A 6,000-nucleotide genomic window follows, 5' to 3' on the forward strand; every position below is an offset into this window, starting at 1 on the left:
TAGTTTTTTTTTAAGTTGGAGTTTCGGTAACTTTTAATGTAATTTATTGCACCATGGAGCGTGTCAGCCAACCACTGACTGCTGAAATATGCATTCATATCTGTAGCAGTGGTGGTAGTGATTGGAGCAGAGGCTGTGGCGGTAGTCAAAGCCGGAGCTGGATAATTCGGGCCACACTGCCAATCTAGCACACCCCGCGCCTGCTACGGCAAGTTCAAGTTTATTTAATTTAACCAAGAAATAATAAGTATAACGTGTTTATGCAGGAAAGTATACACTCAGTCCAAGGAGGGTCCTGCATCGGTTTTTTTTTTGTTTAAGATGTTTTCAGCCAATTTATGAGTTGTTTATACAAGTGGGAGGAAACCGGAGTACACGGAACAGAGCCCACGCGCGCGAAGATGCAACATTCGAACCCACGTATACATGGAAACAAATGGAGATTAGTCAACTTTCTGGACTGCCTTCTGACAAACGAGGGTACGGCACCTCGACGCCCACGGGGAAGGGTAGGTGGCGGTGATGTTGGGAGAGGGGAAAAGGCTGCCTTTGAGAATGACGCTGACGTTGAACACCCACCCACCCGAAATCCATCTCGGCGTGATCCCAGATAGGGGTGGTGGGCACTTCGCAACGCTGCACCGCTCGCTCGGCCCGACCTTTGGGCGTGCAGCACACACCTCCCACCTCGCACACGTACACTCGTTATACTTGACCCAGACCCCCACCATCAACCCATTGCCATCATCACGGCGGCGAACACAGGACTCGTGGACACTTCCTGTGCCCAGCCCCGCCTGGCCTTCAGAATTCCCTCTGGCTCCCTCCTCCTCCTCCTCTCTGCTCTTTATCTCAGAGGCGTCAGTCTGTGTGAAGGATTGCCCAATTATCGTACAGTGGTTTTACCGTATTCCATGTACTGTATTATATACATCACCCACATGCCGTGAATGTGACACATCTAAGGGCAATTTACCACGGATTAAACAAACGAATTACATATTATTATCATACAAATTGTACAATAGCAGATTAAGTAAAAGACGTAGAAATATAATATCGATGTTTTGATGACTGGTCTATGGGATATTTCATATGGCTTATGTTTGATTTGCAAGTAGATAATGTACAACGTATCTCCACGTGCAATATAGTTTGGTAGATTGGCCTATTGGCCTTCAAGGCCAATGTTTTCCAGCATTTGTTTAAGCAGGTACACTCTGGACAAGGTTCAAGCTTTATAAGACTCATCAGCAGTATCATCCTTGTTAAGCAACTGCTGCTGAGCTACCATTTAACACATTCCTGCGGAGGGAGCTGGTAGGAACGTTGGGTTGCTCGGTCAATGGCCAGGGTCAACGGCGGCGTGGTGTATTCCGCAAATATGCCCGATTGTGAGGGCGGGCCCAACCGGCGTGAGTAGGTTAAACGTTGAGTTTTATAAGGGCACCACAGGGTGACCAGCCCCTCCCCACCCAGCCCCACCTCTCACCCCCCACCCAGCCCCACCCTCCCCACCCTCCCCTCCCCACCCAGCTCCTCCTCCCCACCCATCCCAGCCCCTCCCCAGCCTCCCTTCTCCACCCAGCCCCACTCTTCCCATTTTTGGATGTACGACGGACTGACGGACACAATAATCCCCTGTGGGCTGGTGTAACCAGGAGGTTCCTACCAGTAATACATGTATATATATGCAACAGCCATCCACCTTCACGATGGAGCATTTTAAGTGCAGCAAACTATTCAATTTTCTGAGTCTAATCGACTGAACTGTCTCGATGCCATCATCTGAGTAAGCAAACCCATAAATAGATGTGTTTAACGTAATCTATTTTTCATCATGTGGGGTCACTGACACAGCAACACACGTATCCATTACTTGTAGAGGCCAACCGAAACTGAATTTCTGGTTTCGGCCAAAACCGAAACCAGACCGAAAGTAAAAGAATCACTTTCGACCGAAACCGAAACCGAAAGGTTAACGACACTTTCGACCAAGACCGAAACCGAAAGGTATATAACCGAAGTTATCGAACACAAGATTTATGAAATGTCATGATGCAATTCTACTTTAATTAAAAATAAATCTAGACCTAATCATTCAGAGCCTGCAGTAAGAGTGGCTAAATATCAAATATTTAGGTGTTACTTACTTAGTAATTATATCCAAACAAACGAATGTCGTAGTTAAGAAACAACAGTTTTTCCGCATTCAGCCAGACAGGCTGCCGTCTGTTGACCGGTCGTATATACATTAGCAGACCATGGTTGCGGCTGTAACCTCGCTCCGAAGCTGCTGCTGCTGACGTGTATGTGTGTTTGCAGCTTATCGCATAGGATTGCCTAGCGCCGACTGACCGGCCAATAGGCAGAGTGATAGACATAGCACTAGCATTCTATTCTAAAAATAGATCTTCGGTTGACGAATGACGACCGAAAGTCAATATTAGTTTCGGCCAAAACCGAAACCAGACCGAAAGTTAAAAATTGACCGAAAGTATGCCGAAAGAGGACATTTGCCAACTCTCGGCGCCGAAACCGAATTTCGGTCGGCCTCTAATTACTTGTAGGTTTGCCTTCGACCAAATCGCCAAATCTCACCGGGTCTCGGATGCCAAGCAGGGTTCAGTAGGGCTGGTACTTGGATGAACCACCGAGGCTTGCCAGGTGTTTGTTGTAGGTATGGGGCTGCGAGGGTATGGGCAGGAGATGGATGGCAGCGCTGAGTGCCACCTCCTAGTAATCGTAGTGGTTTTCTCCTACCACCTCCAAAAGCTAGAGGCTAATGCATGGAATTCACGGCCAAACATCCAAACTTAGCAGGACCCTCTTGAAAAGAGAGTATTGAGACTTAGTGGGGCTTTCCTGGGCAAATGATTGGCATTGTTGGTACATTTTTTTAAAAGTCGTATTCATGCAACAAACTCGTGGCTCTGTGTAAAAAACATCCATACTATGTAATAATTATGCCCATCCATCCATATAGAATGCATAACACGCAATAAAAAAGGACATTGGTCGTGTATTTTGTTTAGGGCTGTGTGTGTTTTTCCAAGTGTTGTACGTCCATGCATCGTGTTTTCACCATGTCACGCCAAACTCTCAGCTGACGTCACCTCGGCATTTTTATCTGGCAAGGTATATAAGCAGGACTGAGCCTTGGATGGGTAGCTACCACGCATACATGAAACAGGTGTTGTAGACTGCTGCAGGCCCACGTTGTCAGCAGATGGCAGTGCATATAAGTGTGCTGTACAGTACTGCACCATGCTCCATCGTCTATGTTGCCCTACTTCACCACCGTGGGGGCATATCCAAAATGAGATCAACGACACAGGGGTAGAAGGGGTCTGGGCAGGGAGACATGGGACACAGGAAAGAGAGAGAGCAATACGCCGGGACGAAGTAATCGGGGCACACGTACACCATTTAAGAAATAAGGCCATGTAGAGATATTGCTGCTGGTATTGAGTGGGATACATTTGCAAACTTTTGAAAAGTGATGTACTCTATGCACTTGAACGTAAAGTGATGTGATTGAGAATATAAAGTCACGACAACAATTTGGGGCACACCAGTCGCTATTTTATCCATAGACTCTGCAAACGCCATGGTTTCCTTGCCCTGAAACAATATCGCTGAAATCACCCCAGCGGGCCGTGCAGCTGATGGGTTGTATAAGAAATATTTTTTACGTGGATAGACGGATATATGAAGGGGTCGTATGTATTCGCTTATTTATTTTGCTATTTATATTCTCCACAGCGAAGCTAATTATTTTTTTGTATTTTAATATTTTAATGAGGCTATTTACAAGAAGGGGATGGTAGTCTTCATCAGTATTTCACATTCCAGAGTAGTAACAACGGGTTTGGATTTGAGACAGCACCTTGTGGCCTGGGAGGGAAAGATTGTAAGTACAGGAGGGTGGGCTTGTAAACAATTCAGAATAGAGGCCAGTGTCGCATCATCTGTGATATATACATTACTTATCGGGCTACTCTTAAATTTGTACTTAAATAAGCAGCGGTTTTTCAAGAAAGTAAACAAATATGAAGGCCTCAGAAAAAAATACCATGGTCGATTATGCAACCAAAATCAGCCTATGCTTGATCTCGTCTGATTCCAGAACCTAAGCAGGTGTGTACCTGGTTAATGCTTTCATGAGAGCCTGCCTGGCAATATCCGGTATTGAAGGTTTGAGCTGGGAGTTGGACAGGTGATGGTGGCAGCACTGTACAGAAATGGATTGACTCTTATCTGGACGGAGCTTTGAGTGCGCGGTGGGTTTTATCCATGTACGTAGGCCTCGGCAAGGTAAGGTAAAAACAACGAGCCTACCTATACCATACCTTTTACCCTTACCACAATACAATCACTCTACCCTATCTTTTACCCTTCAGCAGGTAAGGTAAAAGGTTAAAAGCAACGAGCCTACCTTTACCATACCTTTTACCCTTACCCCATACAAATTACCCGATTACAGGGTAATTACTGGGGTACTACACATGAAAAAGGTTTATAACAGGTAAATGCTAGGTAGAGCGCTTTATTCATCTATAGACTACTCTCGATTATTCCAATTTTACACGCTTGTTGTTGTCGTTGTATCCTCAAATCTTGTAACTCAATTTTAACCCACTTCCCAATGTGGTATCGACTGCAAACTTGGTATACTTATGTCATACTGATGACAATAATATATTCTATCATAAAAAATGTAAACTATATTTTAATTTTTTTATGTTATGTTTCGGCTTGGGTCTAATTGTCCACGCTCAACTGACGTTGGCTGTAATTGACCACGGTCCCCTTACGTTATGGCAAGCTTCGGGGCCACTTCCTGAAGTCGTGGAGTTCTTCCATTACTCGTACATTTCATAAAAGCGTGTCTTAAAAAAAGTTTTAAAAATACTATTTATGAAATGGAGGCCACGGACTTCGCCACGGAGCTTTTAGCGGTAAACAAGGCACCGTATTTACCGGGTAATACTTCACGCTACCTTTACCCTACCGGGTAATTCTTTCGAGCTACCTTTACCTTACCCTTTACCTTACCCCTTGGCATGTCGACACCTTTACCCTTTACCGTTACCCTTTTACCCGGTAAAAAGGGTAAATTACCTTACCTTGCCGAGGCCTACGTGTACGTTAATTCCATTTTCTCGCGCAAGTTGGGCACTCGTGAATGAAAGTGGCTAAACATCCCAGTGCAGGCAGACAAAGTGCCGCTGTACCTGGGTAAACCGAAGGCTATACCCTAATTTGATGTACTGTATACAGGTACCCCGTAATGTATTTACACCTGTGGGTTTGGCGCTACAATCACGGGACTAGACCGCCAGAGGGTGGCGCCGGATCTCTCTGTGGGTATATACGGTATAATTAATGTCGATCAAGATTCACCGCTGACGCGTTGTGACAACACGAATGCCAGAGCAATGGCTTGCGTCCAAAGGTCTCCTTTAAATGCCCCACGTGGATGCGCTGTGCGTGTACTGGACTCCAGTAGCTTAAGGATGACCACGCACTTCGCATTTTCAGCCAATGGCAGTGGTGAAATAATGCGGGGAAGGCGGTGATAGGGGTGGTTGCTGGTTGTGGGGGGTGGTCATTATCAGAAGCCACGCGCTACCTCTTCCCCCACCTATGCCCAAACATTTAGAGGCAGCTTCTTAAGAGTGGCTCACCTATGCTCAAACATTTAGAGACAGCTTCTTAAGAGTGGCTGGGGAGGGCCTTAAGTTAAAGTAAATACGACACCCCCCCCTACTTTTTTGAAGCTAAGCAAATAGTCATACAGTAATCACTTTGAAATACAGTTAGGCTTTCCAGGATTGCAGGATACAGGGCGGAATTTTTACAGCGCTTGCGTCATTGGCTTTAGGCCGGGTCGGTCGTTTGGTTACTTGACCATAACCTCACCACGCTGCACGGTCAATGTGCGTTGGTGAATGCGTGGGGTATGGCCAAGGGCGATGGTGCAGAATTCGTTCAGAT

Source organism: Petromyzon marinus, chromosome 6, assembly GCF_048934315.1.
Source record: "Petromyzon marinus isolate PM22_M1 ecotype Great Lakes invasive population chromosome 6, UKy_Petmar_22M1.pri1.0, whole genome shotgun sequence".
Classification (NCBI taxonomy): domain Eukaryota; kingdom Metazoa; phylum Chordata; class Hyperoartia; order Petromyzontiformes; family Petromyzontidae; genus Petromyzon; species Petromyzon marinus.